The following is an 11,505-nucleotide window of genomic DNA, read 5'->3' as shown; positions in this document are numbered from 1 at the left end:
GTTGCATTGTATGTATTCAATAAGACCTGTAAAACATTTAGCATTCTTGTGTAGCAAGAAATACTATGATTTTTTTTTCTCTTTTGAACTCAAAAGCTACATTGATTGTTTCTTATATGATTTTGTGTACATATTCTTGTATTCTGAATGCATTTTTAGAACCTTGGCAACAGGGACCATGCTTTCCAACTTTTCTAGAGCATCTGCCACATGCCTTGCAAATAGGAAGTGATGGAAAAAATAGCTGATAAAAAATAAAATTGAAGAAACACTCATTTGGGCATTGAGAAAACAGTCCTTGTCTCAGTTCTGCCAACATTTTGTGTCATATTAGTTAGCTTTTTTGAGCTTCACTGTCCTCATTCCAAACAGAGATGGGACTATTAGGTAATACCAAAGGCTTTTTCTAACATCAGTATATAATTATCTAGCATGTGATTTAAGTCCACTGATGTAAATTTAGCTCATTTGTTATGACTGACTTTTTAAAAAAAATTATGTTTTAGGTAAAAGTTTACAGGTCAAGTTAGTTTCTCATTAAAAAATTTATATGCATATTGTTTTGTGACATCAGTTACAATCCCCACAATGTGACAGCACTCTCCCCCTTTCCAGTTTTTGGGATCTCCATGTCCATTTGTCCAGTTTTCCCACCCCTCCCTACCTTCTTATCTTGCTTTTGGGCGAGTGTTGCCCATTGGTCTCATATATCTGATTGAACTGAGAAGCATGTTCCTCCGGTATGTTGTTTGTTTTCTAGGACTGTCTAAGCCTTGTCTGAAAAGTGGGCTTCGGAAATGGCTTTAGCTATGAATTAGCAGGGTGTCCAGGGGCCCCAGTCTCGGGCGTCTCTCCAGTGTCTGTCAGGCCAGTAAGTCTGGTCTTTTTTTGTGAACCTGAATTTTGTTTTACATTTTTCTCCCTCTCTGTTGTGATCCCTATCTGAGTGGTCAGTGTTGGTAGCCGGGCACTGTCTAGTTCATTTGGGCTTAGGCTGGTGGAGGCTGTGGTTCATGTGATCTTTTGGCCCTTTCGGCTAACATTTTCCTTATGTCTTCAGTTTTCTTCATTCTCATTTGCTCCGGATGGGATGGGACCAATAAACGTATCTTAGATTGCTGTTCATAAGATTTTAAGACCCCAGACACTATTCACCAATGTAGAATGTAGAACATTTTCTTTATGGACTATGTTATGGCGGTTGACCTGGATGTCCCCCAAGACTATGGCCCCAGCCCTCAGCCGCAGCAAATTTGTCCTTTCTATTCCTACTTTGCTGAGAGTTTTTTTTTTTTTTTTTTTTTAATTAAGGAAGGGTATTGGACTTTGTCAAATGCCTTTTCTGGGACAATTGAGATGATCATATGATTCTTTTATTTGTTTATGTGGTGGATTGTGTTGATTAATTTTCTAATGTTGAACCACACTTGCATACCGGGTATGAATCTCAATTAGTCATGATGTATTATTTTTTTTATATGCTGTTGAATTCTATTGTCTAGAATTTCGTTGAGAATTTTTGTGTCTGTATTCGGGGATATTGGTCTGTAGTTTTCTGTTTTTGTGATGTCTTGCCTGGCTTTGGAATCAGGGTTATGCTGGCTTCATTGAATGTATTTGGGAGTATTCTTTCCTTTTCTGTGTTTTGAATAGCTTGGGTAGTACGGGTGTAAGCTCTCCTCTGAAATTTTGTTAGAATTCTCCAGTGAAGCTGGAGTCCTGGCCGGGGCTTTTTGTTGTTGGGACTTTTCATTACTACCTCTTCAATCTCTTCTTTTGTTATGGAGCTGTGAAGTTTTTCTACCTCAGTTTGTGTTAGCTTAGGTATGTATTTTCTGGAAATATGTCCTTTTCTAATTTGATGGAGTACAATTGTTCGTGGTATTCTGTTATGATACTTTTTATTTCAGCTGACTCTGTTGTCACATCACCTATCTCACTTCTTATTCATGTTATTTATTTCCTCTCCTGTTTTTCTTTTGTCAATTTGGCCAATGGTTTGCCAATTTTGTTGATCCTTTGGAAGAACCAACTTTTGGTCTTGTTGATTCTTTCTACTGTTTTTCTGTTCTCTATTTCATTTTTATCTGCTCTTATCTTTATTATTTCTTTTCTTCTGGTGACCATGGGCTTCTTTTGCTGCTCTCTTTCTCTTTGTTCAAGTTTAGGGTAAATGTTTTGATTTTGGCCCTTTCTTCTTTTTTGGAGTGTCCATTTATTGCCATAAGTTAACCTCTGTGCACTGTTTCTGCTGTGTCCCAACAGTTTTGGTAAGATGTGTTTTCATTCTCATTTGACTCTCTGAATTTTTTATTCCATCCTTGACTTCTATTACCCAGTAGGTTTTAAGCAAGTGTTGTTCAGCTTCCATGTATTTGATTGTTTTTCCTTACTAGTGCTGTTATTTATATCTACTTTTATGGCATTCTAACCATATTTTTCTATGTATTATTTCTGTGTTTTGGATTTTGTTGAGATTGCTTTGTTGCCTTAAATGTGGTCTCTTCTGGAGAATGTTTCACGTGCATTGGAAAAGAATGTATACTTTGCTGTTGTTGGGTGAAGTGTTCTATGTATGTCTGTGAGGTCGAGTTGGTTGATTGTGGCATTTAGATCTTCTATTTGTTTATTGTTTATTGGAAACCCTGGTTGCATAGTGGTTAAGAGCTACCGCTGCTAACCAAAGGGTCGGCAGTTCAAATCTACCAGGTGCTCCTTGGAAACTCTATGGGACAGTTCTACTCTCTCCTATAGGGCCGCTATGAGTTGAAATCAACTCGAAGGCACTGGGTTTGGTTTTTGGTTTGGTATTTGTTTATTGAGTTTCTTTCTAGATGTTTTGTCATTCTTCGGAAGTGGTGTGTTGAAGTCTCCTACTATTATTGTGGAACTGTCTATTTCTCTTTTCAATGATGTAAGGGTTGGTTCTATGTATTCTGGAGCCCTGTCTTTCAGTTCATAGATGTTTATTATAGTTATGTCCTCCTGGTGTATTGGCCCTTTATTCATTGTATAGTGTCGTTCCTTATCCTTTATCATGGATTTTCTTTAAAGTCTATTTTATTGGAGATTAATATTGCCACTCCTTATGTTTTTTGGTTATTGTGTGCTTGATATATATATTTTTTTCCATCCTTTGAGTTTTAGTTTGTTTACATCTTTGTGTCTAATGTGTGTTTCTTGTAGATAGAGCATAGATGGATTGTGTTTTTTATCCATTCTACCACCCTCTGTCTCTTTACTGGTACGTTTAAGACATTTACATTCTGTGTAATTAATAATAGGTTTAAGTTTACTGCCATCTTTTTTTTGTGTGTGTGGTGTTGACAGTTTCTTTGCTCCATTTAATTTTCTGTGCTGAGTTCTTTTTGTGTAAGGATTTTCTTTTCATTTCTTTCACTATTGTTGATTTTGTGTTTATTGAGTATTTTTTCTTCTTTTATATTTTGATGGGTAGATTTGTTAGTTTCTTTTTTGGTTACCTTGAAGTTTATCTTTATTTTCCTAAGTTTAAACCAATTTTTATTTCTTTATGTTGCCTTGGCTTCCTCTCCATATGGAAGGTTTGACATTGTCATTTACATATTTGATGTCTCTGGTTCCCTATTTTCAGGCTTTTAGTTTTGTTTTATTTTTGAGAATTCCCTATCTGTGTTGGTATCTGGTTGGTCTGTCCTGCGTGTATTACTCTTGAATTGTCTGATATTTTTGGTTTTCTAACTGGAGGATTCCCTTTAATATTTCTTGTAATTTTAGTCTGGTTTTTACATATTCCCTTTATTTCTGTTTATCTAATTTTACCATCATATTTGAGAGACAATTTTCCTGGATATATAATTCTTGACTGGCAGTTTTTTTTTTTTTTTTCCTTAATATCTTTATATATGTCATCCTATTGTCTTCTTTCCAGCATGGTTTCTGCTGAATATTCAGAACTTAGTATACTTGTTCTCTTTTGTAGGTGACTTTTTGTTTTTCCCTAGATGCTCTCAAGATTCTTTCTTTGTCCTTGGTTTTGGCAAGTTTAATTATATGTCTTGATGACTTTCTTTTGGGGGTCTGTGCTTTATGGGGTTCATTGAGTTTCTTGGATGGATATCTTCTTTCATGATATTAGGGAAGTTTTTTGCTAACAAATTTTCAACAATTCTCCTTATGTTTTCCATTATTCCTCCCTGTTCCAGAGCTCTGATCACATGTAAGATTTTCCTCTTGATAGTGACCACATATTCTTAGGCTTTCTTCATTTTTTTTTTCTGATTTTTCCTCAAAAAATTGGTGTCAAGGGATTTGTCTTCATTCTCACTAATACTGTCTTCCATTGTCTCCATACTGCTCCTATGCCCTTCTATTGAGTTGTCTAATTCTGAAATATTTACTGTTAATCTTTTGGATTTCTAGTTGCTGTTTTTGTGTGGTTTCTAGTGGCCTATTTATTATGTTGTTTTGTTCTTGTATTGTTTTCCTGAATTCTTCTATTGCTTTGTGTTTTCCTTGTTTTCTTTTTTTTTTCTGTGTTTGCCTTGATCTCTTTCTTAATATCTTGGAGTGCCCTGTGTATTAGTCTTTTGAATTCTTTATCAGGTAGTTCCATTACTTCATCTTCCTCCAAAATGTTTTCTGATTCTTAATTTTGATCACTTGCTGGAACCCTCTTATCCTACTTCTTTATGTGATTTGATATTGTCTGTTGTCTCTGAGGCATCAGGGATTTATTATATTTATTTATTATATATTTGTTTCCTGCATCCTGAATTTTTTTTTTTTTTAAGTATCTGAGTAGGCTGGACATATGTGTTACTCTGGTTGGCAGTCTGACCATGTTGAAGCTCTTACATCCTATCTTGGGGGGGGGGAAGCAGTGACTAGGTATGTGAGCACAGGTCCTTGTTTGGTGTTCTTGAGGGGTTGCTGAGGATGTAGGTGGTGTTTTGATGTGGCGGTGTATCTGTTCTGCTGGTCTCCTGGTCATGGGTGCAAGGGGTATTCTCTCTGGTCATCGGGTTGGGTGTTGTGTGTGTCCTCTGCCAATTGCTGGGATAGTTAGGGCAACGGTGCCTGGGTTGTCGATCACTGGATGGTTGTTGCAGAGACTCTCATTGACAGTCCTGGGTGGACAGGGCTGTATGGGAATATTCAGAGCAGGCATAGGCCTCCAGTTGTACTGGGGCATGGTGTGGAGGATGAGGCAGAGGAGTGTTGGCTGCCAACAGGTGCTTGGTTGGACTGCTACAGTGCTTCATGGGGTAGGTTGTGCAGATGGTCCTCAAAAGCCTGGTGCTTTTGGCTTTAGGGATTGGGGAGTACCACCATTCCCCAGACCCCCATTATGGGTTGCTGGATGGAGTGGGCCATACTGCCAGCCCATACAACCATCCAGCATGGATGGTTGAACTCCCATCTTAGAAGGTGGGGCAGTGGTGAATGCCACAGGTCTGCAGCTTCTGCTTAGATGCTATAGATGAAGTGGGCTTCAGCTGGGAATACTGCCCACCTTGACTTAATTTAGCTGTGCTGTCCTGGCTTAGCCACCAAGGCACTGATGCAGGTAATTGGAGAGGATAGAAGGTGCTGCAAATCCATGGACTCCCAGCACATGTGGCTGGCTGCCTCCAGACTGAGGCCATGAGTTTCCAGCTTAGGGGACATGGTGGCTTTGAATGCTGATGGACTAGTGTTGGGACAGAGAAGGGGATGTATGAGAGAGAGGGAGTGCCTTTTGGCTCATGGAGATCTAGTGGGGGAGGGATACTGAGGTATATGTGGTAGGTTGGGTGCATGCGCTTGACTTTCATAGGGCTGGAATCATTCCTGGGTGATTTTGGGGGTGTGTACAGAGTCACTCTTAGCTGCACCAGGTGGAGTGAGTTTCAGCTGGGGATGCTGTCGCTTGTCGCAATGTGTCCACACTGTGCAGGTTCAGCTAGCAGGGTGTCAACAACATGTAATTCTCCATTTCTGCTGTTTTTGAACATTACCTCCTTCCACCTGTCACTTAGTCAGATTCTCTAGCCTTGTCTTTGATACTTAGGCTTTCTGGATTGTCACGTATATCTGATTCACTTGTGTTTTTTTGGTCTTTGTTGAAAGACAGCACGAAATGTCTGATGACTCCATCATCTTGGTCCACCTCCTGTATACACTATGATTGATTATTAATGCCTCTTTTGAAAACTTAAGAGTCCCTAATTGGCACAATTGGTTAAGTACTCTATTACTAACCTAGAGGTTGGTGGTTTGAACCCTCCCAGAGGTACCTTGGAAGAAAGGCCTGGTAATCTGCCTTTGAAAGGCCACAACCTTCAAAATCCTATGAAGCAGTTCTACTCTGTACCCATGGGGCCACCATGAGTAGACATTGATTTGATGGTAACTGGTTATTGACAATTAAATTGTTATGAACTGATTCATATTCCTCATAATATGTTTAAGTCCTAACATGGTACTTGTGAATGTGAATCCTATTAATGGTTTGGCAATAGGGTTTTTCTTTTGTTATGTTAATGAGATCATACTAGAGTAGGGTACATCCTAAACTTAATTCCATTTGAATAGTGTCTTATGAAAAAAGAAAACAGACCAAGAGGGTGATATCCACAAGAGAAGAGACCATGTAAGGGTCCCTCTACAAGACAAGTATATCAAGGCATGCCTGGGGCTATCAGTAATAAAGAACCCTCCCTTACAGCCAATGCCTGGATGTAAACTTCTAGCCTCCAAAACTGTGTGAGACAATTATTTGCTGTTCTTTAAAGCCACTCATTTATGTTATGGTAATTAGTTAACTAAGACATTAATGTTTTATTTAATTTAAAAATTTTTAGGTCCTCAGATGCTCAGAATTGAGATTATCATATTCCATTCATGGCTCACAAGTACTTTTGGTTTGTGGAAGAATCTTTGTTTTTAAAAATAATATTATTTTCCCTTCAACTTCCATCTCCACTCCAACTTTCTTCTTATTCACAAGAATCCATTGTGATATGTTTAATGTATGTTATTCCAATTTACTTTCATATATTTATTTGTAAAAATGTGTATCATAAAAGAAAGTTGTAGCAGAGAGATTTAATACTCACTTAATATCTGTGGATATTCCACATTCCCCAACTTTCTGTTTTGGTTGGGCCCATCTGAGCAATGAGCTATGAGTAGAAGCAACAAAGTTCACCTATGCACCAAGTGCCTACATATATGGTTTTAATTCTGAGCTCTTTTCAAATGAAGAACCTCAGAGTCCATCATTTCTTTCACCATTCAATTTATATTAGGCATCATTAGTTTACATTAAAAAAAAATTTAGGCACCATTTAGTATAGATCATTCATCTTGCCTCTTTAACATGAATTTTCCATATTTGTTCACATTCTATTTTCAATTAATCATATATTCTTATGTCAGGTATCATGTTAGACAATATTTGTAGGAAAACACACTGGACTTATAGTAAAAAATCCAGGTTCAAACCTCAATTCTGTCATTGTCTGTATGAACTTAGAGAAGTAGCAATCTCCCTTGGGTCTTAGTTTTCCGGCAGGCAATCTCACTGTATTTTCATGTGAATTAAATGAAATGTTGTCCTGAGATATCATTTTCACGTTATAGAGATATAAGGTGATTTTCCATTTCCCTCAATACAGAGCAATAAACAGAAAATGAACTCAAATACTTTTTAAATAAACACAGGATTTTTCAAGGCTGGGTAAATGTTAAAAAGAATTGACTCTATTCTAAAGTGTTAATTCAGTCTCTGAAGTACTCAAAGACGTTTAAAAAATTAATTTCCCCTATCAAATGGTCATAGAGCATGGCCAGTAAGACAACAGGAACAGAATACATTGAGGTTTTAGGGTATTAAATTTTCTTCAGAGAATTCCAACATCTGTTCCCAAACTCTGCCTAGGTTGTTGTGAAGACTTCATTTAAATATCAGGTTTTACTTTTTTTCCTTTTATACATGGATATCATGTTAATGTGACATATGTTTGAGGTTTAAATGGAGCCATAACACAATATATACCCTCTTCTCACTTATCATCATCGTTAGGGTCCAAAGACCATGTTGTTATGTGAAATTTATGTTATGCAAAAATGGAGAAGGCCCACATCAAAGCACAAAATGAAGGATGACTACATCATTATATAACTGCCAGATTACATCATTGCATAACCATCAAACCACTGAGAATAATGGCCCGGCCAAGTTGACACATTATCTTAACCTCACAGCAAGTGTTACTCTCACCTCACACCATGGTATTTATTATTGCCAGATATACACAGCTAATGTACAAAATAGTCAGATAGTAGATTTTTTACTATTGTTGTAAATGTGAAATATTGGACAATGAGATATTAAGTGAGGAGAAGATGTATACAATGTCCTAAGTTTTATACAAATAAAAATTATTTAGCTATCTCTTCTGGGAAAGGGAACTAATGAAAAGAAAATAATTTACCCAGAACATTTACTCAAAGACACAAGTCATACCCATTTAAATACATATTTATCTTCTGATTTAAGGAATTCGGCCAAAATAATTTCCATCCAGAGCTCAAAAGGACATTTGCTAACAGAATTTAGAGCTTTATAATAAGCAGCCAATAACAAATAAATAAAAAAATAGAAGTTAAAATAAAATTAATAAAATAAAAATGAAATAAAAAAAGAAGTTAAAATAAAAGTTAAAAGTTAAAAGATGTATTTTTTTTGTTATTATGAATAACAGTTATGTTATTGAAAGGGAATGGAAATATTTCAGTTTTAGAAAACAACTCATTTTTGAGCCTGGGCACATAGAAATAATACATTCAGCAATTTTGGCCTTATGTACCTTTCCCATGATGCATTTATGATCTATACATCCCATTTGCCAGCTAATGTTGTAACTGCGCTTTGAGACTTTATATAGACTGAAACAAATTATCCAAGGGAGAAATGTGAAATCATGTCTTTACTTTTACACAAGATCAAGTTTTTTAAAATTTATTTTTAAATCACAGTACGGCACATATATTTCCTTAATATAAAGTTGAAGTATTTTCTTATAACCTAATTTTATTTTCAAATTACATAAAACAATCAAAATGACCTATTAATGCCATATTATGAAAAACCTAAATAGTGCATACAAAATGTAACCTTCTCTAAATTATGAATCAGTCAGAAACCCTGGTGGCACAGTGGTTAAAGTGCTTGGCTGCTAACTGAAAGGTCGGCTGTTCAAACCCACAAGCTCCTCTGCAGGAGAAAGATGTGGCAGTCTGTTCCCATAAAGATTTACAGCCTTAGAAACCCTATGGGGCAGTTTTACTCTGTCCTATAGGGACAGTATGAGTTGAAACTGAATCATGGCAGTGGGTTTGGATTTTTTTGTTGTTGTTGTTATTGCTTGACAGATTAGTCAGTCAGGACATGATTTGATTCTCTGCTGGTTTGTGCTAAATGTGATTTCAGAACCTGAAACTAAATAATTAGAATGTGCCTTATCTCACTAAGCCAGTGGGAGAGGTTCGTTATGAATACAGCAACAAACTTATGGGCCTGCAGTCATGCATCAAAAAGAAGAGTGGGGATTGTGTTGAGACCTTGAAAAGGTTTAGTCATCCTCTTTGGAGTTTCAGCACCAGGGATAGTGCTGGTAGTGGGAAGAGGCTGAAAAATAAAATTAGGGCTGTAGTCATCTTTCAAGGAATCTCACTTTTATGCTATCTGGCCAATTCACTAGAGGATGAGAAGAAATGTGGGAAAATGCATGAGATTTATAATCAGTAATTAGGTTAAAACTTGGTTTAGAATTTGAAAATTGATAGAAGCTTGATTTGCGGGTAACTTTTTTACTTAAATTTCCCCCATATTTTATCCAACTCTTTTCCATTCTCCCACTTTGCAACAACTTTTGCTGATTTTCTGTTTGTTTGAATGTCCTTATAATATTGAGTTAAAGAAAGGTAGAACTGTCTACTGATAGCCCTGGGGGAAAAAATACTGCTTGTTGAGGTATAAGTTATTGATATAAATGAGTTTTCAGTCATGTGTTTGTTTCCCTTCTTTTCTATTTCTTATACAACCAGAAATAGAATTTCTAATGAAACCATGTTTCTAAGGTTGATAAGAGTTAGTGCCAATTCTCATTTATTTGGTCATTCATTCATTCAGCAAATATTTATTGGACATCAACTCTGCTACGTGGTAAAATTGACAAAATCCCTTCACTTATGGACAAGTCAAATGGAGGGGCAGGTATTACACATCTTTAGCACAAAAATTATTTATTGACATTTGTGATAAGTATGATAAAAGATAAACACAAGATATCATTAGAGCAAATAGTGGCTGGGGATAAATCTTTTGTTAGCTTTTATAGTTATCAGAGATTTACAGGAGGAGATGGCATGATTTTGTGCATGGGTGTCAACAACAGCCCCCCAAATGGACTTTACACACTCATTTTATTTCCCCTCCAAACTATGCCCCACAATGTAGTCCCAGTAGTCTTTATCATGTGTAAATATGATCATACCTCTCTCCTGATTAATTATTTTCAGTGGCTTCAATGGCTTCCCATTACTCTTAAGTTAAAGATCGAAATCCTTCCTAGGAATAATCTGGAACTGCAATAGCTGTTTTTCTAAATGTTTCTCTCTATCCTTCAGATCTTCTTTCTCCTGTGTTGGCTGCAGTCTCAGGCACACTCTGTCCCTGTGGGGGCTTTCTCATGAGGCCTTCTGAAGCTCTATATTTATGCCATCCTAACAGTTCCCAAACTTGTGTGGAGTGGGGGAGATAAAACTACCAAAAGTAAGAGATGATGAATAGATAAAATGGCACATATCCCTTCTAGCTTTATAAATTAAAATAACATTATTCTGTATATTGTATAAATTTCCAACTGTCAACTAATGCTGCATATATTTAAACTCATATTTCAACATATATGTAAGTATTTTGCTATAGTAAATTTTCATCTAACAAGATAATTTGAAATGTTACACTGAGATATTCAGAATGAGGTTGGAAGTTTGTGAGGTAAATTGTTTTATACTCTATATTATTTTTCTAGAAAAGGAGTGAATTTGAATATTTGAGGCAGTTTAAGATAGTTTGAGATTGTTCAGTAATATCAAACATTATTGATTGCCTACTATATTACAGACACTTTGTTAGCTTGAATTTATTTCCATCATTTCCAAAAAAAAATTTAATCTAAAAATTATCTTAACTTCTTCATTCCTGTTTTTCTTGCTCTTTAATTTTTGATGAGACCTAAGGAGAATTTCGGACTTTCAAAGTACGGAACACTACTTTTTAAAGTATGTGAGTTTTTGTCTATTGACAATGGCATATTGTAGTATAAGAGCTATTTTTCTTCTGGTCTTGTATAGTTTCTATGTAGTTCTTTTGTTAATGCCCAGGAGGAAAAATAAGAGCATAATCATATATCTAAAGCCAGTATCATGACATCTGCAACAGATTTGGCACAGGAAAATGGCAGGCATTTGAAG

Source organism: Elephas maximus, chromosome 2 (genome assembly GCF_024166365.1).
Source record: "Elephas maximus indicus isolate mEleMax1 chromosome 2, mEleMax1 primary haplotype, whole genome shotgun sequence".
Taxonomy (NCBI): Eukaryota; Metazoa; Chordata; class Mammalia; order Proboscidea; family Elephantidae; genus Elephas; species Elephas maximus.
Note: the sequence above shows the minus strand (reverse complement) of the source record.